Below are 27,427 nucleotides of genomic sequence, written 5' to 3' on the forward strand. Positions count from 1 at the left end.
TAGCAGATGATGATGACACTGCAGAGAAAAGGGAAGACTTATATAATGTTGTTGGAAAAGTATATGAGTTCAGTCACTGTGGAAAGCAGTTTGGAGACTTCTCAAAGAACTTAGCTACAATTTGATCCAGCTATCCCATTACTATCCCAAAGGAAAACAAATTCTACCAAAATGACACATGCACTCATTTGTTCGTCACTGTACTATTCACAGTAACAAAGACATGGAATCAAACTAGGTGCCCATTATCAGTGGCCTGAATAAAGAAAATGTAGATAAAGAAAATATTTTCCATATACTGTGAAATACCATGGAATATTATGCAGCCATAAAAAGAACAAAATCATGTCCTTTGCAGCAACGTGGTTGCAGATGGAGGCCATCATCCTAAATGAAATGATGCAGGAACAAAACCAAAAATACTGCATATTCTTATTGATAGTCCATATGTCCACTGGGTACAAATGGACATAAAAATGGGAAAATTAGACACTGAAGACTACTAGAAGGGGAAGAAGGGGAAGGGGATAGAGCTGAAAAACTACCTATTGGGTACTGTGCTCACTATTTGGTTGATGGGATCATTCATCAGTATCATGCACTATACCCATGTAACAAACCTATGTATGTACCACTTGAATCTAAAATAAAATTTGAAATTATAAAATAAAGGAAATAATTACTTTCTCTGACATACTGGGAGATACAGAGGTATTTCCCTAATTACAGAAAATTTTTGTTTACCGAGGCAAAGAAGACAATGGTTTTGCACTAATTTAGAACTTTTATGACAGGCTTCCACAATGGTTTTACATGTACAGATTTCAAATTAATTTCCAGTATTGACATCCTTTGCTTGGTAGTTTGTATAAAGATTTTTATTTTTTAGTAAAAGCAAAAGGAAAAGAAAAGATATATTTCTGTGGTTGTGTCTACATTTTATCTGCAAAACTGAAAATTTCATGAATATAGGATTAGCATAGTATTGAGATACAAATTTTCAAAATTTCTATGTTCTATGCAATTTTTAATGTTTTTATTTACATATATATAAAGAAAAATATACACATTATTATATGAGAGAAGCTTAATGAATTATTATAAAATAAACAGATCCATGTAACTACCACAAATATTAAGAAATATGTATTATTGGTCCCTCAGAATCCCTTTAATGCTCCTTCCACATTACTACCACTTCCCCTAAAGGCGCCTAATATTTAACAGCAGTGCTTGCTTTTCTCTATTTTTTAATGACCCAAAAGTAAAATTGCAAATGTGAGAATTTCTCATTTGTGGAATAATGAAAACCTTGGGGAAAATGGAAATACTGTGTATTAATTATTTTAAGATAACTTTATGACAGACAAGTATGTATCAAGTTACTTTGCCAATTTAGAGTGATAAAAACACTTGTGCAGGTTTATTATGTCATAAAAGTCACAAAAATGAATCTTTAAAAGTGCAAAAAAAAAAGATAAAGTTTAGCGAAAACTATCCCCCTTAGTGTTTAAGGACAAAATATAAAATATAACTGAAGAGCAAAATATACACAAAAAAAAAAAGCTCTCTAAAAGTATCCTACATTTCCTAAGGTCTTTGCATCTTCAGCCTACACATATAGTGGCAGGATACACTACAGACCTGGTTTTCCAGCTTTCAGTTTTGGTGACTGAGAGCATAGCACATGGTGAATTAGTCTGACTGAGTGTTATTGTCAGAGTAGTTCTGTGGCCATTTACGCAGACACAGTCTTTTTCTCATTGCAACCTAAGTATTGTGACAGGCCAATAATTCTTTCAGCATGTGTGTGAACTTGGTTTACCAATGGACAATTTGAATGCAGCATATATTACTTGAGAGATTTATAAGAGTATGTTTGTTTTTCTCACACTGCTATAAAGAACTACCTGAGACTGGGTAATTTATAAAGAAAAGAGGTTTAATTGGCACGTAGTTTCATAGGCTGTACTGGAGGCATGACTGGGGAGGTCTCAGGAAACTTACAATTGTGGCTGAAGGGTGAAGAGGAAGGAGACATGTCTTCGCATGGCTGCAGGAGAGAGAGAGCAAAGGGGGAAGTGCTACACACTTTTAAATAACCAGATCAACCAAAAGTGTGTAGTACTCGCTATCACAAGAACAGGAAGGGGGAAATCTGACCCCATGATCCAGTCACCCTTCACCATGACATTTGGGTGGGGACCCAGAGCCAAGCCAGAGTTAGTGCATTTTTTGAAGAGAATGTGATTCAAGTACTGAGATATTGACTCCACAACTATAAATTATTAATTTGTATTAACATTATCCAGGAGAAATGTTAATTGGCCTGATCTGAGAGGAGATGCTGAGAAAGAGTTGAGGTAAAGTGAAATTATCCAGGAATATCCATGTATTTTTGTGCAATTCCTGTGGCTGTATTACTTTGAATAAAACGTGATGACAATAATACCTTTTGTTCATATAACACTTCTAATTGTCACACAGTATGTTTATTTTATTTCTCAGAATAACTCTGTGATGTAAGCAAGGAAAAGATGAGTAAGATAAGGAAATTAAGGCTCATGAGAGGTTGAGGGGTTTGAGACATAACAGAGCAAGTTGCTGGCCCAGCAAGGCGGGAGTCCCCACTCTTGAGTTCCCAGTGTGAGGCTTGTTACATTACAGTACTGGGACTTATTCAAAAAATATTCTAAAACCCTATTTGAGCCATTTTTGTAATATTAATTTTTTGAAGTCCATTTATAGGCAAAAAGAATATAAATTTTTATTTAAAAAGTATAGATCTTGAAGTATGCCCCTATTTTTTCATGCATGAATATTAATTGAGGGTCCACGGTGTGGTTGGCACTGCGAATGACTAATTTCTTGCGAGTTCAGACTTCCCATGAGGCCATGTTAAGGTAAAATGCTGCTGGCTAAAAACATGCTGTCAGATATGCAGGCAAAAATATTTTTCTATCCTTTGATCAGTGTTGTTTAGTCTTATTCAGCCAAATTTGTGCTCTCCTCTGCAGGCAAACAAGGTCTACCAGGCACAGAGCTGTTTTCACTGATTTTGAAAGAAGTAGCTCTGTACTCAGAGAAGCTTTGTGTGTATGTGTGTGAGCATGCGTGTGTTTAGTACAGAATTTGACCATTTACATGGTGCATCAAAATTGCTGCTTTTCTTCTGTTGCTTATGTTAACAAAACTATCATTGGCACTTCACTGGATACCATGTGCTGATTTCAATGTTTGCTTTTAGGGCTGGAATCTATCTTATGCATTGCCTCATCGCAAAGAGCGTCAGTAATTTTATTCTTATTGTATGTGAATTATCAACTTTGTGTGTGTGACTTGAACTTGTTAGATCCATTTTTAGCACGTATGCCTGTGTGCCTAGAGAAAAAGTAGGTTTTTAAAAAGAATGATGGAAGTTAATTATTTTGTTGGATAATGCTGTCTTATTAGGCATTTGGCTTTGGCATTATTCATTGGCATCTGTCATTTCTCTGTGCCTGAAGCTTTTGATTCAGATAACAATTCATCAGATAAGCACAATTATTCAGCAAGAATCCTCTGTGTAAGAACCTGGGGTGTAAACTATTTCAGATGTCCTTTGGGTGGCATGACAGTTTACCAGAGACTAACAAAACCAACATAAACTCCCCTTGGCCCATGAAATTCATGACTGCAAGGTTTACTTGATCATGTTTCTTTCAATATAATGAGAAAATGGATTTGAAAGTGCTTTGAACTTTATAGAATGCTTAGCAATATAAAACATAAAAGTATTGCTATCATTATCAGTTAAGCTGACTGGAATGCTTCCCTTAATAATGTGAGATTACCTTGAAAAAGTAGCAAGATCTATCTTTAGTTTTGTTCAAGTTGTGGGAATGTAGTAACAAATAATCTCCATTGACAAAGAAATATCTGATTTATTATCTATTTTGTCACTGCCTTTTAGGCTTTCAGCACTTGGCAAAGGAGAATGAGATTGAGGAGGTGCAGAGGAATCAACAGATAGGAGGAAATAATGCCTGGAGAGGCTTTCACTGAAATGTGCTGGGAAGACTGACTCTTTGTCTCTCCCTGACCCTATTAATCTGTCCTTGTATTATGGTTTTTTTTTTTAATGTTCATTGGAGTTGATGGAATCTTTTACTAAATTAAATGTTCTCTTCTAAAGTTACCTTAAATATCAATACAAACTCCTAGTTTTCTAAGGTTCATTTAGTACTTTGAAAACATCATAGGATGAGGAAAGAATAAACTAAGCACTTTATTAAATGCCTGACTTTGCCTTAAGCAAATTGTGTATTTTATAATATTGTTATGGCAGTCCTACAAATTAGGGCAACTTAATCTCAATTTATACATGAGAACAAGGAGGTTTAAGATGATACAATGATTCGTTCAAGGCTATAAAACTAGAAAATGGGAGAGTTGGCATTCAAGACTAGACTCCTTGGAACCCTTTACTCATGCTTTTAATACCCGCAATACTGACTTTGAGTGAAATGCTCATTGATTTGAAATTTTCAAGATTTTTTCACCAAGGTAATTTTCTCTGATGTTACCAAAAATTGTACCGAAGAGCAGAAATGATTTGCTTCAATTTTACAAAGGTACCTCACAGTGTTTGTATTAGTGGAAATATCTACTGTAACAAAAAATCCCAGAATGTGTAATGGCTCTAATATGGTAAAGTTTATTTCCCTTTCAAAGTGATGGTATATATTACTTCTGTTTCTCTTCTAGTTTTTGCAAGCAATAGTTTTACCAAATGCTTTGCCACTATATACCAAGAATCTCCATCTTTCTAGCCTCAGACATTAGTTTCTTATTATTTATTGCCTGGCCAAAAGTGACACATAGTTTAGGTTTTTCTCATAGCAATACTCCATTTTGATGCATGACTTCCTGTATTGATTATAATAGAATAATTGCTGTTATTAAATAAACCTTAGAATTGTCAGATATAACACTGTAGGAGTTTATTTTCAGCTCACATAATGGCAATATGGGTTCACAATGGTATATTTGTGTGTTAGGGATGGTAGCATTAAGGTTTAGGAGGACTGTGTTCCACACAGTCGTTTGGACATCTTGGCATTCATTGATATGCCATCTTTAGCAGGTGGCTTTCAACATCACATGGGCATTGACAGCTAGATAGTGGATGGGAGGGGTTTATGGACAGGGTCTAGTAATGATGTCTTTCACTTCTGGCCACATTTTATTACCTAGAACTAAGTTAACATAGCCACACCTAACTACAAAGGAGGCTAGAGAGCACAGTAGAGCTGGTTGCCCAGGAAAAGGGGTAATGAGTTGGGTAATGAGCATATTTACACTAGCTACATCTGCATATTTGATAAAGAACTCAGTGTGTTCACATGAACTGATGGAGTATTGAAAAATATTCCTGCCATAATACAAGAAATAAAAGGATAGTCAAAAAGCTAACTAGCTGCAGCTAACAGCTCCTATGTCTTATTTGAGTATATGAAAATATATTTATAAATAGTCATGCATTGCTTAATGATGGAGATGTGTTCTGAGAAATTCATTGTTTGCTAGACAACTTCATCATTGTGTGAACACCTTAGAGCAGGGGTCCCTAATCCCTGGGCCATGGACCAATTATGGTCTGTGACCTGTTAGAAACTGGGCCACACAGCAGAAGTTGAGTGGCAGGCAAGCAAGCGTTACTGCCTGAACTTCGTCTCCTGTCAAGATCAGGGGTGGCATTAGATTCTCATAGGAGCACAAACCCTGCTGTGGACTGCATATGCGAGGAATCTGTGTTGTGCACTCCTTATGAGAATCTAATGCCTGATCATCTGAGGTGGAACAGTTTCATCCTGAAACTACCAAACTACTCCCTCCCGGCCCCCATCCATTGAAAAGTTGTCTTCTACAAAATCCGGTCCTTGGTGCCAAAAAGATTGGGGACCACTGCCTTAGAGTATATTTTTACACAAACCTACATGATATAACCTACTTCACACCTAAGCTATATGGTACAGCTTATTGCTCCTATGCTACCAACCTATACAGTATGCTACTGTTTTGAATGCTGTAGGTAATTAGGATACCATGGTAAGCATTTGTTTACCTAAACATATAAAATGTACAGTAAAAATATGTTATTAGAATCTTATGGGACCTCCTTCATATATGTGGTTTGTTGTTGGCCAAAACATCGTTATGTGGCATACAACTATATACAAAACACTAGGCTAACCTGTTTTGAGTATATTTGGTGATGGTAAAAACTGTCAATATACTGCATACAATTCTAACATTTGAGAGAGGAAGTGTACTTATGGTCTATGAATAAGTTCTTTCATCTTAAAAATAATCCATATTTGTAAATGGATTTAATTCATTTCAAGGAAAATTTACATACCTGCTGAGTTAAAAACCATGATTTTGATAATAATGTGTAGTTTTCTTTCATTAAATATGTCTGACTTTAGTGAGAGATAGACTGATTGCATAGCTTTCATTGTATTATTAAATAGAAAATATTTTTAAAGACTGAAGTAAAAAAACTGGACTAGCATGCAAATGTTGTAATCAAACCTAAAAATTGCTATTATGTTAAGGAAAATAGATTATGACAGTAGAATGAGTGCCATATTTTCCTACACATTTGGAAGAATGCAACATAAGGTTAGAATTTGTAAAAAGGAAATTATGATTAAATTGACTGAAATAACATCAAATTTTAGGAAGGTTGTGCTGCTACTTCAGTAGTTTTATTACGAGAGTTTATTGTTGGTTCCTTGGCTTAGCTGTATTTAAGACTAGTGTGTGGAAAAGGAAAAGTTCACACTGAGCACGTGCAGTGGACATGTTCCGTTACATCTGACCTCCTGGGAAACATGGGCCTAAAACAAGTTTTAAGAAATATTGAATGAATAAATGAATGGCAAATTTCAGGTTATTTAGTGCAACATACTGTCTGAAATAGAAGTCTTAATGTATACATAATTGTGATTTTGAAAAAGTCTTAATGTATACATAATCGTGACTTTTTTCTAACAATTTTCAAGCTACATTGTATTCTTATCCTCCTCCTGAATATGAGGAAAACCTTGGCATGCCTTAAATATCCACTGATTAGCATCTTCTTTCTTATCTTGTTGTGTAGAAATTTGGTTTTACATTTTTTTTAACACATGAAATATGTTACTGTTACTGATTTTGTAGTCGTCAGCAATTAAATCTAGCAGTACTCAAAACATCAATTTCTGTGGTAATCATTGTTTCTTTGAACTACACCTTACCTCTGTGTTTATTTTCCTTCTAGATGTAGTATATTCTTAAGTAATTATTTTTCTTATGGAATTAAACATTTTAAAATTTAAATGTATATATTTAAGATACACAGTGTGTTGTTTTGATATATACATACTGAAGAAACTGATGACTACAGTCAAACTGAATATAGAATTAACATATCCAGAGTTACCATTGTGTGTGTGTGTGATAAAAACACCTAAGATCTAATCTCTTAGCAAATTTCACATATTTACAGTACTATTAAGTATAGTCTTCATGCTGTACATTACATCTCTACAACTTACTTATTCTAGTAACTGAAACTTTGTTCCATTTGCCCAACATCTCTACCCACCACTGTCTCACCTGGAAAACACCATTGTACTCTCTTTTTCTATGAATTGGACTTTTTTAGATTCCACAAATGAGTGAGATTATGTGGTAACTTTCTTTCTGTGTCTGATTTGTTTCACTTAACATGATGTCCTTCAACTTAATCTACATTGTAACAAATGGCAGGATTTCCTTCTTTTTAAAAGTCTGAATAATACAGACACACACCTCAATTTTTTTTTTATTCATCTGTCTATAGACACTTAGGTTGTTTCCATATTTGGATATCGTGAGTAATGCTGCAATGAACATGGGAGCACAGATATGTCATTGACATATTGATATCGTTTTCTTTGGATGTGTACTCAGAAGTGGGATTGCTGCATCATATATACAGCAGTACTTTCTTTAATTTTTTGAGGAGCTTCCATACTGTTTCCCATAATGGCTATACCAAATTACATTCTCATTCATAGTGTGCAAGAGTTCCCTTTTTTTCACATTCTCATAAACACTTATTTTTTTGTCTTTTTGATAATAACCATTCTAATAGGTGTTAAGCGACATCTCACTGTAGTTTTGATGTGCATTTCCCTGATGGTTAGCGATTTTGACCATCTTTTTATATACTTACTGGCAATCTCTATGTCTTAGAAAATTTTTTATTTAAATCCTTTGCCCATATTTTTAATTGGGCTATTTGTATTTTTGTTATTGAGTTATATGAGTTTCTTATATATTTTAGATATTAACTCCTTAGTAGATACATGGTTTGGAAATATTTTCTTCCATGTCATAGGTTGCCTTTTCATCTTATTGTTTCCTTTGCTTTACAGAAGGTTTTTTTTTAGCTTGATGTAGTCCCACTTTTTTTTTTAATTTTTATTTTTTATTTTTTATTTTTTTTATTGCCTGTATGCTTTTGGTGTCATATCCAAAAAAAATCTTTATCAAGACCAACATCATAGAGCTTGTTCCCTACATTTCCTCTTAGGAGTTTTACAGTTTCAAGTCTCATGTTAAACTCTTTAATCCATTTTGAGTTGATTTTTGTGTATATTGTAAGATAAGTGTCCAATTCCATTTTTTATTATTATTATTTTTTTGCATGTGGATATCCAGTTTTCCCAATAACATTTATTTGAAGAGACTGTCCTTTACCCATTGTCTGTTCTTGGTACCCTTGGCAATTATTATTTGACAATTTATTTTTGGGTTTCTTTCTGGGCTTTCTATTCTATTCCACTGGTCTGTGTATCTGAGTTTATGCTAGTATCATCTTGTTTTGATTATGGTAGCTTTGTAGTATAATTTGAAATCAGAATGTGTGATGCTGTCAACACAATGTGTGTTGACACATTGTGTCAGAAATTTGAAATCAGAATTTGAAATCAGAATGTGTGATGCTGTCTTCTTTCTCAAGATTGGGCTATTTGGGGTAGTTTGTGGTCCTGTACAAATTTTAGGATTCCATTTCTGTGAAAGTTGCTTTTAAAAATTTGAGCCGGGCGCGGTGGCTCACGCCTGTAATCCCAGCACTTTGGGAGGCCGAGACGGGTGGATCACGAGGTCAAGAGATCGAGACCATCCTGGTCAACAAGGTGAAACCCCGTCTCTACTAAAAATACAAAAATTCAGCTGGGCATGGTGGCGCGTGCCTGTAATCCCAGCTACTCAGGAGGCTGAGGCAGGAGAATTGCCTGAACCCAGGAGGTGGAGGTTGCGGTGAGCCAAGATCGCGCCATTGCACTCCAGCCTGGGCAACAAGAGCAAAACTCCGTCTCAAAAAAAAAAAAAAATTTGATAGGGATTACCAAAATATAGAAGAAATGAATATGATCTAGTATTTGATCACACAATAGGGTGACTGTAGTTAATAATATATAAGTGTACATTTTAAAATAGCTAAACGAGTGTAATTGGATTGTTTGTAGCACAAAAAGCCCTTCCTGTTATGTCATCACATGGCAGAAAACAGATGGGCAAAGAGAAAATGCAGCCACACTCACCCTTTGATAATAGCATTGCCCTGGTGACCTAATCATCTCTCAAAAGTTTCACTTGTTAATTTCAATGTGAATTTTGGAGAGGACAAACATTCAAACCATAGCAGGGAGAGAAGCCATAGGAATTGCCCACATTCCCCTTTAAGCTCCCAGAGGACTACAGATTGCATACCTCATCAGCTTCCGGTACAAGCTAATTAAATGCCAGACACTCAGGCAGATGCTGCTTTGAAGTGAGAATTATCTCAGTCACTTTATGTACAGGAGTCTATAAACTAGCTTCTGGATTTTTCTCAGAGGAAATTGATCCATGTGTAGCTGTTTATTTAGTGTGTCTGTAGGTGGAGGGAGAATCCTGTGCCTCCTATTGTGTCATCTTGCTGACATCCTTATTGAGATGGTTTGTTTTATATTCTGTAAGTCATTACATATCTGAAAATATATATTTATTCATGGATGACAGTTTAGCTAGGTATAGATTTTTTGATTAAATGCTATCTTTTTTTTCTCAGGATTTTGAAGATATTATACTGTTTTTTCAGTCTCTACTGTGGCTGATAAGTCCATTGTAAAATTTAATTAGTCTTTTCCCATGGCTAATCTCTATTTCTTCTCTGATAGATTTTCTGTTTGTTGCTGATATATCTATTTCTTGCAATACTGTTGGTTCTGGTATATTATATTTTCAGGCTATATTGTTAGATTACACATATATCGATGATACATATTTATTCACTGGTATATAATTGTACATTTTTATTGTTTGATATCTGGCTTGGACATGTAAAAGTTGAACACCATCTACTTTTAATTGTGGAGAAAAATCATCAGACACAGCCAAATGCTCGAAATCCTCTGGCATTCTTTATGTATATCATTGTTCTTTTAGTTTCAGAGGCCAGAATTCTGCAAAGTAGCTTAAACAAATAAGGGTCTTTATTAACTAATTGTAAAGGGCAGAGAAATGACACTGAATGTGTCCGGAACCAGGGAACTAAATGATTCCATAATACTTCTTTAATTTCTCTGTTTTTTGCCTTTTTGTCTAATGCATGCAGGACTCTTCACATGACAAGGTCATAGTTTTTGTCACTTCTGAGGTTTTATATGAAGGGCTTTGTAACCAAATAAAGAAAGGGTACTACCTTACCACCTTCAGTTAGAAAATTCCAAGGAAAAGTTTCTGTTCCTCCTAACTTTGGACATTTGCCTATCCCTATTCCTAAATAGATGGATTACCATGATTGATCTGGTTTGTTTAATATGGTAACACTGTGGTCAGGAAGCCTAGAGGGTAGAATTTGTTACCAAAGGAAAGGATAAAAGATGCTGAATAGATAAAAGCAATGATCGTAATACCTTTTTCCTACTTTCCCAAAGATTAAGAACATGACCCTTCCTTAATTCTAAGCTTGTTCTAGCAATATATCTTTATCTTTGCCTTTATGGAGTGTCCTTAGTCTTATCTATGTGTATTTAATAACATTTTATGTACTTTCTTAGCATGTTGTATTTCCTTTATAGAATTTATTACCTTGCCTCATAGTTATAGCAGTGTATATCTTCCTTATTAGACTATAATCTCTGTGGTAAGGGACTGTGTCCTTTTCATTTTTTAATCTTCATTTATTCACTAATTCAATCATGTGTTCATTCTACCAATATTTATTGAGTGCCTCCTTTGTGCCAGATACTGTGATAGCCACTGGGCAAATAGTGGACATTCAATAAATAAATGTCTTCTTGAATAAAACTTTCTGGATGTTCTCAGAAAACATTTCTGTTATGCCACTAAGGTTTTAACAGGCTAGATGCTCTTTCATTTCATTTCCTGTTATTGTAATTTAAAAGCATAAAGTCTAGAGAATGACCTTTGGAATGTTACACATGATGTGCATTTTGAGAGAAAAAATTTGGATTGGCATACCCACCTCCTCATCATGTTTTGAAATGTGGTACTTCAGGGATAAGGCAAAAGAGCAAAGCAGGCCAAAATCCTCTCCACAGAGAGATGAACTGCAGGGCCTGGAACATCCCTGTTTTCATTAAAACAAGTAACATACCCATTGTGTTCAGTCAGCCACAGGCTATTTCAGAACACCTTTTAACACCTTGAAGTCACTAAAATAAATTCCGCTGCTTCTCAGGGTATCACCAAATAGAACAAAAGGTAGAATAAAAAATGGATGAAATGAAAACCCCATATTCTCTCCACTTGTTGTAATCATAAAAAATGTATTAGAATCAAGTCTCTCTTTCTAAGACAAAAATAACCTATCTTTAGAAATAAGCAACTGATGTTCCCACACAGCTTGATATTTTTCTGCAGATCCTGTGATGTTACCAAAAACGTGCATAATACTGTGTGTGTGTGCGTGTGTGTATGTATGCACAGGTGTATGAGTTTGTTAAACTCTGTGAGACTTACCTACACATTTTCCCAAGACAGCTGTGTATGGTTTCAGGAAAAATAAAGCATCATGAGCCAGGAGGTGCCTTAGGAAATCAAAAGTGCACTCATTCATTTATTTTTACCCAATATTTTATCTCACCATTTTGATTTTATACATCTTGTCTCTTATACCTATACTGCTCCCCTCTTCCATGTGTTCAATTCATTTTCATCCTGCAGTTGTAGCAGGAAACCTTCAATTCACATAAACAATAAGGAAAGGTATTACGAAACCTAGAGTTTCCTGGATTGGTTAATTCACATCTCAGTGACATCACTGAGATCACAGATTCTTGCTGTCTCAAAATTATTTGATCCTTAGCATATCGACTTTGACCTCAAGCTATGATTATCTGAATGTGGCAAGATGGTATCACAACCAGTCACAACAATTTTCTGCTGAAAAGGATCTGTCTTTTCCATGTATGTCCTTTCCAGAGTAGAGAAACTGTACCCAGAAACTCTAGGAGACTTCCCCTCATATCTCATTTGCCAGGGTTAGCTTTCTGACTACCCTTCTCCTCACACACATGAATTTATGTTTTTTTAAAAATCATTACTCTCTAATGTATAAATCTGGGCTTATTTGTAGTAAGTAAAGGGTACTTTTATTTTGGAGTGGAGAACAGCTATCATATTATTAAAACTGACTTCAGGCTGGGTGCAGTGGCTGATGCCTGTAATCCCAGCACTTTGGGAGGCAAGGTAGGCAGATCACCTGAGGTCAGGAGTTTGAAACCAGCCTGACCAACATGGAGAAACCCAGTCTCTACTAAATAAAAATTAGCCTGGTGTGGTGGTGCATGCCTGTAATTCCAGCTGCTAGGGAGGCTGAGGCTGGAGAATCGCTTGAATCGGGAGGTGGAGGTTGAAGTGAGCTGAAATCACGCCATTGCACTCCAGCCTGGACAACAAGAGCGAAACCCTGTCTAAAAAAAAAAAAAAAAAAAAGCAACAAACCACAGACACACACACACACACACACACACACCCCAAAATTGACTTCAGTCAGCTATCATAGACATTTGACTTGTACACATTTTTAGCAAGTTGTATATATGTCATCAGGTTATTTCACCACAGATCATATTAATTAATGATATAACTACCCAAAAATGTCACATACATCTCATCACATGATAGATTTCATTTCAGAGAAATAAACAGTTTTATTTAAATATAATTAAATTTCAAGTATTTCTAGGTACTATCAACACATTAATGAATAATTGAATGCCTCTAGAAGACTAAATATGAATAATGACAGTTGATTTTTTAAAAATCCGGATTACTTGAACAATCATTTTAAAATTCAGATACAAATTAACTCAGCACTTTGTTAATTTTAGCATCATGCACTGCATGATAACATTTTGGTCAAACGTGGACCAGGTATACAATGGTGGTCCCATAATATCATACTACTTTGCTTTTACTTTACCTTTTCTATGTTTAGATACACAAATACTTACCACTGTGTTCCAGTTACCTACAGTGTTCAGTACAGCAACATGCTGAACAGGTTTGCCTAGGATCATTGGAGTATACCAGTGGTCCCCAACCTTTTTGGTTTTGTGGGAGAAACTTTTTCCATGGACTGGGGGAGGGGAATGGTTTTAGGATGATTTAAGTACATTACATTCATATTGCATTTCATTTCTATTATTACATTGTAATATATAATGAAATAATTATACAACTCATAATCAAGTAGAATCAGTGGGAACCTTGAGCTTATTTTCTTGCAAGCAGAGGGTCCCATCTGGGGGTGATGGGAGACAGTGACAGATCATCAGGCGTTAGATTCTCATAAGCACACAACCTAGATCCCCTGCATGTGCAGTTCACAATAGGATTTGCACTCCTATGATAATCTAATGCCACTGCCAATCTGACAGGAGGCAGAGCTCAGGTGGTAATGTGAGAAATGGGGAACAGGTATAAACACAGATAAAGCTTTACCAGCTCACCTGCTGCTCACCTCCTGCTGTGCAGCTCAGTTTCTAACAGGCCACAGACTGGTACCATCTGTGACCTGGGGGTTGGGGATCCCCGGGCTATACCATGTAGCCCAGGTGGGTAGAAGGCTGTCTCATCTAGGTTTTTGTAAATATACCCTATGTCATTCACACAATGATGGAATCCCCCAATGACACATTTCTCAGAAGTAATTCATGATGTTAAGTGACAGATGACTGTATTTTAGACTTGGCCAAAAATCATTACAACATAGAGTACCTTGCCCTCAGAGTGTTCATAGAAACAATCACAGTCCACTGAGCTCTGAATCAACTCTGTAGTAGCTCGTGTAGATTATTTCTTTAGACTCTGAACAATTCATTAGTCTTAGACAAGATATTTTCTATGCAGTGTGTATGATGCATACTTTTCTCTAATTGTTTGAAAGTGCCAAACTCTGTCTTGTCTCAGAGCTACTATAGATGTGGTTTCCTCTGCCTGGAGCTATTTTTGCACTATTTGGAAGGCTAGCTCCATTTTATATGTTAGATTTCAGCCAAGTATCATCACTTCTGCGGTACCACTTTTTCACTACTCTGTAAGAGCTCCTCTTCCTGTTACTCTCTCTTATTATGCATACTATTTCCTTCACTCTACTTGTTGCAGTTTTGTATTATGTATTTATTTATTATTTGTTGTCCCTTCATTCCTGTCTCTCAGAGATTGAAAACTCCATAGGAGCAAGGACACGTAATAGATAATATTAATAGATGGTTATTAAATACTTGACGATTGAGTGAATGATCCTGGTATCGAGGCCAGAACCTAATCCTAAGTCTCCAGAATCCGTATTATTGTACGTTACCCACTGCACACTTATAATAAAATATCAATTCAATTGTTTCCTCTCTTCTACCCATGTAGAAAATCAGTGTTCACATGACACAAATTCAATCATTGTCTAATTTTCATGATATATTTGGGAAGCATAACAGAATTAAGTAATTAAGGCCTCTCTAGGAATGTTATTGAAGTAATACAATATCAAGAGTAATACAATACCAAGTCGGATTCAAAACAGAAAGTGACAGTTTTTTTCAGCAGCTAAAAAGCTTCTGCTTTTCAAAAAGACTGTTCAACTCTAAACCAATCAAAACATCAAAACTTTTGACTTCAAATCATAGTTACCTTCTTTGAAGATAAATAACTTCTATTTGTACACCTCTTCCCTAAATTTTGGAAAATTCATTAAAAAAAAGAATAAAACTACATTTGATTCTTATTGAATTCAGCTTAATTCAGATCTATTTATTTCCATTTTAAAAACAAAAAAAAATTAATTTTTCAATATTGCTTCCTCTACACACACTCACATACCCATCCTGCATTTATTTTCAAGCACAAATTATCTTGGAGACTTACTTGATTAACTTAGATGTGAAATAATTTTCTTGTCTATGTCAAGGACAGAATGACAAGTATTCTCAGATTTTCTTAGCAACAGGCATTTGATTTGCTGTCTTAAATACAGCCTTTTAAAGTTTCCTCTGTAGGAGGAATACCATATTTGAAAATGTTGTCATATTACTGTTTTAGTATTTTTGTATTATTATTTTATTACTAAATAAATAAATGTATATAATTTTAGAAATAGAAAGTGATATGGTTTGGTTCTGTGTTCCCACCCAAATCTCATCTTGAATTGTAATCCCCACATGTCAGAGGAGAGGCCTGGTGGGAGATGATTGGATCATGGGGATGGATTTCTCCCTTGCTGTTCTCATTATAGTAAGTGAGTTCTCATGAGAACTTATGGTTTTAAAGTGTAGTATTTCTCCCTCACTCTCTCCTGCAACTAAGTAAGATGTGTCTTGCTTCCCCTTCATCTTCCACCATGATTTTAAGTTTCCTGAGGCCTCCCCAGCCATGTGGAACTGTGAGACAATTAAAGTTATTTTCTTTATAAATTACCCACTCTCAGGTAGTTCTTTATAGCAGTGTGAAAAAGGACAAATACAGAAAAATTGATACTGGGAGTTTGGGGCACTGCTATAAAGATACCTGAAATTGTGGAAGCAACTTTCGAACTGGGAAGCAGACAGAGGTAAAGATATCTGAAACTGTGGAAGCAACTTCAGAACTGGGAAGCAGCTTCAGAAATGGGAAGCAGGCAAAGGACGTATATGAAACAGTTTGGAGGGCTCAGAAGAAGACAGGAAGATGTAGGAAAGTTTGGAACTTCCTAGAGACTTGTTGAATGATTGCGACCAAAATGTTGATAGTGATATGAACAATGAAGCCAAGGCTGAGATGGTCTCAGAAGAAGAGGAAGAACTTACTGGGAACTGGAGCAAAGGTTACTCTTGCTATGCTTCAGCAAAAAGATGAGCAGCATTTTGCCCCTGCCCTAGAGATCCTAGAGATGGAAATTTGAATTGAAAGAGATGATTTAGGGTATCTGGCATAAGAAATTTCTAAGCAGCAAAGCCTTCAAGAAGTGACCTGGCTTTTTCTGAAAGCATGCAGTCATGTGGGTTCACAAAGAATTGCATACAGTCATGTGGGTTCACAAAGAAATTAGAACTTATTTTAAAAAGGGAAGTAGAGCATAAAAGTTTGGAAAACATACAGCCTGACTCTGATAAAAAAGAAAAACGCATATTCTGGGGAGAAATTTAAGCTGCTTGCTCTAGGAATTTGCATAAGTAAAGAGAAGCCTAATGTGAATAGCCAAGACAATGGGGAAAATGTCTCCAGGACATTTCAGAGATCTACATGGCATACCCTCCTGTCACAGGACTGGAGCAGAGGACAAAAAAATGGTTCTGTGGGCCAGGCCCAGGGCACTGCTGCTCTGTGCAACCTCAGGGCATGTACCCTGCGTCCTGGCTGCTCCAGTTCCAGCTGTGGCCAAAAGGGGCCAAGGTACAGCTTGGGCCTTTGCTTCAGAAGGTGCAAACCACAAGCCTCGGCAGTTTCCGTATGGTGTTGGGCTTGCAGTTGTGCAGGAGGCAAGAGTTGAGCTTTAGGAGCCTCTGCTTATATTTCAAAGGATGTATGGAAACACCTAGATTTCCAAGCTGCAGGGGTGGAACCCTTGTGGAGAACTTCTACTAGGGCAATGCAGAGGGGAGGGCAATGCAGAAAGCAATGCTGCATAGGTGAGCTGTGAGAAGAAGGCCACCATCCTCCAGATCCCAGAATGGTAGATTCACCAACAGCTTGCACCGTGCACCTGGAAAAGCCACAGGCACTCAATGCCAGGTAGTGAAAGCAGCTGCAGGGGATGCACTCTGCAGAGTCACAGAAGTGGAGCTGTCTGAGGCTGTAGGAGCCCACCACTTGCATCAGTATATCCTGAATGTGATACATGGAGCCAAAGATGATCAATTTGGAGCTTTACCATTTAATGACTGCCCCACTGGACTTCAGACTTGCATGGGGCCTGTGGCCTCTTTGTTTTGGACATTTTCTCCCATTTGGAATAAGAGCATTTATCCAATGCCTGTACTTTCACTGTGTCTTGGACATAACTAACTTGTTTTGATTTTACAAGCTCGTAGGTGGAAGGGCCTTGCCTTGTCTCAGATGAGACTTTGAACTTGGACTTTTGAGTTAATGCTGGAATGAGTTAAAACTTTGGGGTGCTATTGGGAAGGCATGATTGGTTTTGAAATGTGAAAAAGACATGAGATGATGGGGGGACCAGGGATAGTATGATATGGTTTGGCTTTGTGTCCCCACTCCAAATCTCATCTTGAATTGTAATCCCCACATGTTGGAGGAGGCACCTGGTAAGAGCTAATTGGATCATGGGGGTGGATTTCTCTCTTGATGTTCTCATGATAGTCAGTGAGTTCTCATGAGATCTGATGGTTTTAAAGTCTGGCACTTTCCACCTCGCTCTCTCTTTGTCTCTCCTGCCATGTAAGATGTACCTTGCTTCCCCTTCGCCTTCTGCCATGATTGTAAATTTCCTGAGGCCTCTCCAGCCGTATGAACTCTGAAGCAATTAAACCTCTTTTTCTTATAAATTACCCAGTCTTAGGTAACTCTTCATAGCAGTATGAAAATGGACTAACACAAAATTTCTTAGAGATCATCTAGTTCAATACTCTCACTTAAAATTTATATTTTAAAGTAACATAATTAACTTGCATTTATATAACATATTTTTAAATGTAGTTGAAATTTAAAAAATTATAAAAAGTCTTTAAATAAAGAATAATTTATATTTTCTTATTTCATTAAAAAGAAGGGGAAATCTAATTCTCTAAATGTTTCGGCAACTCTTTGATTCCAGGGTTTCATTTTTGCCCCCATTTGGATTTTCCTTAACATATTTTCTAAATCCTGGCTAGAGCACATCTCGGTTTTATCTTGTTTCAAATAATGAGAACTTTTTAATAGCTAAATTATCCCATGTTCTATGAGACAATTTGTGGGTTTAGGGAACCAGGTGTCTTTAAGCATTTTATATTTTGAGGTTTAGGCCTTTGATTTTAATAATAATAGTAATAAAAATGACATCTTGATTTTTAAAACAAAGCTTTGCTCACTTCTTTACCACAATTAAGGATCTGTTTCTCTTAATTTCAGATTGATTAATCTCCCTCTGAGGTAGCACTTCTGTTTCCCTCAGGCCAGTTTTGTCCTGAGGTAGCAAGCCATTCCCTGTCTCGTTTCCTCTATAAATGTTTACACTAAATCCTTTTCTAACTTACTGGAATGCTCAGCAAATAGAAGCAGCTCAGTAAATATTAATTGAATGTGAATAAAAGTGTAATTTATTGTATTTTCACCATAAATATTATTTATTCAATTTTTAAATTTATCTAGTTGGTAAACTTAACATATCATGTGACTTCATATTATTTCATAATTTATTATAACATTTATCCTGTAAATAAATTTTCTTAGTGTTTTATATTTTTCTGAAAACCTTATCAAGTAATACAGGAAGAAAATGATATACATCTGAGGGAAAAAATGGAAAATTTTCTTTACTTTTTAAAACAAGATTTTAAGACTCTTAAGAGCAGAGGCTTTGCTATTTATTTTATGATCTTCCATTTCATCTCCTGCTATACACATTAAATAACAGATTGCTATTAAAGTCTTAGAGTTCAAAAGATAGAAGATTTGTGTTAGACTCATGTTCCTGATATTTCAGGGCAAGAAGGAATTTTAGTGATGGTCCAATCTAATCTTCTCATTTTTCAGACAACGAGACTGAAACACCAGAGATTGTTGCAGCTATGGTAGTATGTGCTGTATACACATGCGTGCACATACACACAAACACTAATAAGAAGAGCCGATGTGTATTCAATATTTCGGCTAATTGGTAGAATTCTAAATGCTTTATCTTGTTAATCTTGGTAACTTTCTTTTGAGATATATATTGTTTTTATCTTCATTTTACAGATGAAAAAAGTGGCCCAGCGAGGTTAAATAAACTCACCACCATCACATAATTAATAAGTGGTAAAGCTGGGAATAGGATCTATTTATTTAATCTCTTTGAGCCCTCACTCTTAAACACATATGCTCTATTGCTTCTCTGATTAGAGCCAAGATATTCTGAGCCCTAATTCCTAATCCTATAATGTTTCCATCATGGGCATCCTCTGAAAGGTTTCGAGATGGCTGAGGGTTCTAAGTGAGACATACATGTTAGAGTGGCAGTGAAAATCGTGGGAAATGGTAATGAAAGGAAGCTGGTGAAACTGGCAGAATGAAAAGAGGAGAGAGGAGATATTTTAGAAGGAATGGTGGTTTGGCATTCTGGCTGGACAAGTAATCATAAAGTATTGGAAGAAAATAGACCTTTCTGAGTAACCAGGGAAATAATATTTGCTCAGAGGAGTTTAAACTCAATTTCTGTTTGAGGGGTGGTTCTCCCCAAGAGGAGTAGCAAAATAAGAGGTAATATCAAAGCTCATCTACTGAGATTTCTATTAAATACCTTCCTCATCATGCCTTTCCTTTTTCTGAAACAAATTTTCTATCATGATTGTTGTCTTTTAAAAGGTTTCCTCAAATGATATTGGAAGGACATCTAGACATAAAGGCCACTCTTTTTATTTGGCTTTTGCTGAGTTGTGAATATTTAAGAGATGAGGCGTAAGATCATCATTATTGATGTTACTTTTCCTTATGAGGGGTTCTTTCATAAATGACACGGAGGGCAAGTGGTAAAGGACACAGAATTCAGGCTCCTCATTTCGCTTCTTGCTGTTGCCTGAATAACTCAGGAGTGACACACAACAATTTTATTTTATGCCACTTGGCATTTCATTCAGGCAGTTGAATTGTTGCTGCTCTCTTATCAGAGGTCTTAGTAGGGCCATTTTAGTAGACCTGTGCTTTGGAAGAATTCAGAATTATTTGAAAATTTCTGTTACTAAGCTATGCTTTATGAACCAAACCAAATATGAAAAGAGCAGTTACATTGTTTATTATAAAATTAGTCTTAGTAGAATTTTCTGGATTGCTTTAAAGGAAGCCCACTCATATCATAATTAAATATGTATTTAAATAAGAGAAATTTGGGGTATAAAATTTTGCTAATTATGACTCTCTTGTTATTTTGAAAATCTGTTTAAGCCACATAATTATATACCCCACAAAGCAAACTTCCAATTAATTTGAACTACTAATTGGCAATAACAAAACAAAACATCCTTGTGTAACATTACACATCAAATGTCTTACTATTAAGATTAGCGAATGACCTATATCTTAATTTTATGAATGACAGTAACTTCACTATACTGACTATCAATTCAAAAATGTTAAAGTCAGAGGAGAACATTGGCATTTAGATGTGAATTTGAAAGCATTAGTATTATGAGATTGAAAGTAGTGTTCTAGTGAATGAATGTAAGTATATATAGAGATAATTATCCTGGGGCCATGTTTAATTTAGGTTTAGCATGCAGTGTTAAATGACTCTAATAATAAAACAGAATGAATCTAGTAAGTTTAGACTGGACAAATTTACTAACGACAGTAAGTGCCTAGGAAATGGTAGAAGGTGAAGATTGTATGACAATGAAATCCAAATATTCTTAGAGATTCTTTCCTTTTTTATTTATCAGGTTGTTGCCATTCCCCATCTCGTGCCCTGAATCTTAGAATGAAATCTGTTATTGACAGTGAACTGATGTAATGAAGGAGTGTTAAATATTCAATGAAGTAGCAAATCTTCTCACATTTTTATTAACATGTATTTTTGAAAAAACAAAGCAGGTCTACAGGCATAAAACAAGGTTATGTCTATAGTCATATATGTACAGGTATAGAATCAGGACTAAAATATTTGTCCTCTCTGATATTCTGTGACACCACCACATGACAGAGCAACAGAGCTTATATTTGGAGAATTCATTATATTACTTAGTACTAATTATACCACCACCAGCTAGGCTGGACAAAATTGCTCTTGGACAAAGTTGGAAAAGGCCACAACAGATGAAAAAAATATTTTCTTATTTATAAAGGAAATTTATACATTATGGAAAGAACAGAAGGAAAAATAAGGCTAGAGTGAAGAAAAAGCACTTGTAAAATAAGATGTCGATTATGGTGCTAGAATTAGAGAAGTTGATACAATAGGGGAAGTCATCTGTAAAATTATTATCTCTTGAAAGTAAACATAGAGATGTGAATAAGAAAACATCTATATGTGAATGGATTTTGATGGTGGCACTAAAGTGTTTTTAGCAAAGAACAGCAAAAAACAAGTACTCCCAAATTCCACAATAAACAAACAAAACCCCATCGCCTACCTCACCAAAAATTGACATAGTTGGGCTAAATCCATGTCATCAACTTAGAAATTTTGCTTTGAAAACTAGCCAGTGAAGTTGAGTCATATTTTCAGAGGTTTCCTCTTTTTCTTTGGAAAATCAGCAAGACATTTTCATTTTGTAAGCTATGTTTTTTTTTTTTTTTCTTTAAACCAGCATTGATTTTAAAAGCTTTATCCAATTCTTGGCTCTTGAATGTCCCTGAAGATATTTTTGAAGGATTATGCAAAGTGTTGCTCCCTCTGGAACTCCCATTTAGGCCCTGGAGATGTTGGGAAATGCTTGTGAGTAATTTTCATGCATAAAAAAGGACACTCAGCTAAATGCTAGATTGTAATTCAATCAGGAAGTTCTGATGACATTCTAAAACTGGAAAGTACAGTTTGAATGGTTTATGAATAATACCACATTGCCAACACTGAATTACAGCTAGTATTTTTACACCAGGCCTAGGAATACAAGGAACATAAAACAGTTTTATAGCCAGTTACCTTTGAGGTTAAGGGAGATGACAATTCATCACACAGAGGTCTTTAGTGCATGCCACAAAGAAAGATTATAATGTGTGTAAGAGTGAAGGCTTGCCACTTGTTAGTCTATGAGAAGGCTTTGAGTATAGAGGACACAGTGGTCTGCAAAATATTATAGGACTTGTGAAATGAGCACAGGGTTGCAATGCTTTTGAGGATACTCGGGTTGCCAGGAACGCAAATCGTAGTCCTTATAAATACCACATTTATACTTTAATCAGAAAAATTCTATTGAGACTAACCTTTCAGTGAGGGAATATTATCTAAACAGAACACGGTCATTTTAGCTGCTAAATGAAAAACTTGTATCTTATAAGCCTAGAAAAAAGTGAGTTGAATGTTATCATAAGATAACACATGGTCTTCAGGTACCCTGGGGTGCTGATATCTCACATCACAGAGCAAGCTCAAAAAACTCGTAGCTTAATAATTGTCAAAGTTATTTTAATTTGAACCATAACCAATTATTTATGTAAAAATATACTGTAAGAATGATAGTAGGAGAGCAAGAACATGAAAACGTATCTTTTTCAGACTTGCTGAGATTAATGAACCCTCAAAAATGTTATTAACTTTGCAGAATGGGTACCACAGCTAAACAGCTCTGCATTTAAAATACCTTGGCTTTCTTCTCAAAAGAAAGAATTAAGCTGATACTCATGACTGAATCATAAAGGTACTACTGACAGGTGCTGGGCACATTTTCCCCTGCGTGACTCACCCTAAAGATACCTTATTTCTTCTGTGAAGCCTTTTTATTCTGATATTTTTCTTTGGTCTTGTTTGAAAGCTGTATTCCCAGTGGCTTGAGAGAAAAAGAATTAACACCCAGGCCCCAATGTTTTTTTTTTTTGTTTTTTTTTTTCGTTTTTTAACCTAGGGAGATGTGCTGTGCCTATTGTCCTGAACACTAGCCAAAATCCTACTAAGATACAGTATCCAGTATTGCCAAATCATGCTTAGTGAGACATTAAAAACCTGAGCGGTTTTTCCAGAGCTTGCCATAAAACATTATGCGGCTGGAAAATAAAAATGATCAGGAAGTGGCATTATAAATATAGATCACAGAAAAAAGGCTTAGTGGTTCCTTGTTAATGGTACTTAAGAATGTGCAGAAGTTTTGGACAGAGGATACCAACTAGCTCATTTGATCTTCTCTAGGGATAGATAGAATAAATGTCCTTAGGCAACCACACAAAGGGTTTAGTGACTGAGCTAAGAAAAATCTGCCCGTCCAGAGTCCATAAAAGAAAATTAAGAAGGAGAGGGTAGTGGAATGCCAGAGAGAAGAAATGCTTTGAACACAGCAAAGGAAAAATAGAAAAAAAAATCATATTTGGAGAAGATACATGAGCTCTGCCTGCATTCTCTCAAGATCTTTCACTTGATTGAAGGCATGGGCTTTCCCACTGCCATGATTGGGATAAAAGGCTGTGGTCAGGTAGAGGCAGTGCTTTGGAAGCTGCCTATGCCATTCCTCCCTCTCTTTCTTTTGCCCTGGTTCTGATTTACTTCAGTGTGAGTGTGTGTGTGTGTGTGTGTGTGTGTGTGTGTGTGTGTGTGTTCATGCACACAAGCTTATATATTAGATGGAGAGGGATTTGAAATTTTTCCTTGTTGAAGGCTTCAAATGCAACAGCAATCCACCTTGCAGGGAAAATCTCATTCTGGGGATTCCCTTCAAGGCAGAAATTCAAGCAATGATGAGAAAGGTGCCCTTAGACTTGCCTGTAATGAGATGTTACAAGCCATTAATTTTATGAAACTCCAAAGAAACCACAACCAGGCCATAAAAAAAGAAAAAAAATAGATCTTCTATGAATTGCTGAGAAAATACTAACTTTCCAAGTTCAGTGAATAAACATGTCTAAGCCCTCTAGATTTTCCTCTCTGCCTTGTATTTGAAGCAAGTTGTATTTTGTTAGCTTTTACATTTACCCCCCAAGCACTTGCAAAATGCTTTAGTTTTAGGATTTTCATGTAATTGAGGAGTTAGAAACTCACCACAGGTAGGAAGTCAAAGTAGGAACACTAACCTAAAGCCTCTGGTAGCTGTCGGCTGCTTTAGAGGTAAGTCCATACCCTTTAGGGTAGCTTAAAAGGGACCGCAGGATGGCTCTCTCATTTAACTCCCTACCCACATTTCTCCACCTGGCCAGCTCCACCCCAGCCCTCCCACCATACTTCTCTCACTTCCTTGACATGCCAGGCCAGGCCATGCTGCTTTCTGGCCTTGGACATTCCATTTTCTCTGCTTCAAATTCCTTTCACTAGGCTAACACCTACTTTGGCTGTAGATTTAGCTTAGACTTCATTTTCTTCCCATTTACTGGGAAGCTGACCCCAGTAATGCTCCTTCCCCTCATTTCTGGGTTATGGCTCCTCCTGTGTGCTTCCATTACACCTTCCCTATCTTGGTAGCCGTCACGCTACATAATAATTTAGATGCCTATTTACTTGGCTGTAGTAGTCCTCACTAGACTATAAATTCTACCATTATGCTACAGAAGAGTTCATATAACATAAACTAGCTTTTGTGAAGGATTATTTCAAACTTGGGGGCCTAATTTTAGCTGTGGCAGTATGTGAGGAACATTTATAAGGTGGGGCACAACTATACATTCACTTGGTTTCTCTTGAGTGCTCATTCTCATCCATCTTTGAGTATGTTTTTGCTGCTGTTTTAAAGTATAGCCCTAGGCTTTTAGCTTACATGTGGACCTCATTCAATTTTTTTTAAAGTATTGTCTGGAGGATTGATTGGTTTGAAAGCGTGGTTGTTATCAAAAGCCTTTATCTTTCAAGGGTTATTCCTAGTTGCTCTTACAGAAACACCTAAACTGTAGGAATACCTTTAATGTGCTGTCAGATAAAAAGGTTGATGATACTTGCTTCTAAAGAATGTTTTTTGGAGCTTAGAAAATATGTAAGCCATCTGTGAAGCCCTCCTCCCTTTGAACTGCAATTTTTTATTATGAGATTCAGAATATATTGACTCTACCTTTTTCTTCTTCTCCTTCTCCTTCTCCTTCTTCTTCTTCCTCTTCTTCTTCTTTCTTCTTCTTTCTTCTCCTTTCTTCTTCTTCTTCTTCTTCTTCTTCTTCTTCTTCTTCTTCTTCTTCTTCTTCTTCTTTCTTCTTCTTCTTCTTCTTCTTCTTCCTTCTTCTTCTTCTTCTGCTTCTGCTTCTGCTTCTGCTTCTTCTTCTTTTCTTCTTTCTTCTTCTTTCTTCTTCTTTCTTCTTCTTCTTCTTCTTCTCTCTCTGTTGCCCAGGCTGGTTCGTGGGCTCAAATGATCCTCCACCTCAGCTTCCTGAATAGCTAGGACCAGAGGCATGCATCACCATGCCCAGATAATTTTTGCTAATCTTGAGACAGTGTCTTGCTATGTTGCTCAGGCTGGTCTCAAGCAATCCCCCTGCCTCGCCTCCCAGAATGCTTACAGGCATAAGTCACTGTGCCCAGCCTGACTCTACTTTCTGTCTCATAGCCAGGACACCTTATCCCAAGGGCATAATATTTTTATTCTATTATACTCTGTACCATTTTAGTGATGCCTTTTCACTAAGTTATGCACGTACTGGTTTCAGAATGATATTACCAAAAGGAAAGAAAAAGAAATTCACTACACTTTTTTTTTTTTTCTGGGAACGCTAGTAAAATCTGCATTGGAATTACATAAATGGTATTATTGTTTTCTTAAATGGCACATGGTGTTACAGCTCACTGCTTGTTATGCCATAATTTACCTTTCATAAGTATTTTCAACATTCTTTTATCAGTCAGTCTTCAACAGTGCTGTCCAAAATGATGGGCTCTTTTCACATGAAGCTATTGACCACCTGATATGAGGCTAGTCTGAACTGAGATGAGCTATAAATGTAAAATACAGACCAGACTTCAAAGACTTGGTTAAAACAAAAAGGATTCAAAATATCTCATTTTTCTCTCAAATAAATTAATTTGTATTGATTACCTGTTGAAATGATAATCTGAATATATTGGGTTAAGTAAAAGGCATTATTAAAATTAATTTTATCTGCTTTTTACCTTTTTAATGCAGCTAATAAAAAATTATAAATTGCATACATGGCATGCTATATATATATACCTTTAAAATTTTTCATTTTAGTTTTGTGAGTACATAGCAGGTGTATATATTTATGAGGTACATGAGATGTTTTGATGCAGGTATGCAATGTATAATAATCACATCATGTAAAATGGGTGCATTCATCCCCTCAAACATTTATCTCTTGTGTCACAAGCAATCAAATTATACCTTTTGTTATTTTAAAATGTACAATTAAATTATTATTGACCATAGTCACCCTGTTGTGTTATCAAATGCTAGGTCTAATTCATTCTTTCTATTTTTTTGTACCCATTAACCATACCCACCTTCCCCTGACCCCACTGCTACCTTTCCCAGTCTGGGGTAACCATCCTTCTCCTATCTCCCTGAGTTCAATTATTTTGATTTTTAGTTTCCACAAATAAGTGAGAACATGGAATGTTTGTCTTTCCATGCCTGGTTTATTTCACTTAGCATAATGACCTCCAGTTTCATACATGTTGTTGCATATGACATTTTTATGGCTGAATAGTACTACATTGTATATAAGTATGACGTTTTCTTTACTCATTAATTTGCTGATGAATACTTAGGTTGCTTCCAAATTTTGGCTATTGTGAAGAGTGCTACAACAAACATGGGAGTGCAGATATCACTTTGATATACTGATTTTTTTTTCTTTTGGCTATATGCCCAGCAATAGGATTGCTGGATCATATGGTATCTCTATTTTTAATTTTTTGAGGACTCTCCAAACTGTTTGTTCTCCATAGTATTTGCACTGATTTACATTCCCACCAAAAGTGTATGAGAGTTGCCTTTCCTCCCCTCCTTGCCAGCATTTGTTTTTGCCTGTCTTTTGGACATAGGCCATTTTAACTGGGGTGAGAGGATATCTTATCGTAGTTTGACTTACATTCTTCTGATGATGAATGGTGTTGAACAACTAAATGCCCTTTGTATATCTTCTTTTGAGAAAGGTC

The 27,427-nt window shown here is 36.0% G+C and overlaps 1 protein-coding gene and 1 long non-coding RNA gene across 2 annotated transcripts in view; one reads left to right on the plus strand and one right to left on the minus strand.

The window, feature by feature from the left end:
• The window catches only part of SLC44A5 (solute carrier family 44 member 5), a 408,769-nt gene that overhangs the window by 112,711 nt on the left and 268,631 nt on the right, over positions 1-27,427 (plus strand). The window lies entirely within an intron of this gene.
• LOC116563828 lies at positions 1,892-21,396 on the minus strand. Its single transcript, XR_004274591.1, has 3 exons — positions 21,385-21,396; positions 13,506-13,510; positions 1,892-2,043 (listed from the first exon to the last, which is right to left on the minus strand). It is a non-coding gene; the product is annotated as an uncharacterized LOC116563828 (long non-coding RNA).

Source organism: Sapajus apella, unplaced genomic scaffold (genome assembly GCF_009761245.1).
Source record: "Sapajus apella isolate SASKATOON/1434 unplaced genomic scaffold, GSC_monkey_1.0 scaffold36, whole genome shotgun sequence".
Classification (NCBI taxonomy): domain Eukaryota; kingdom Metazoa; phylum Chordata; class Mammalia; order Primates; family Cebidae; genus Sapajus; species Sapajus apella.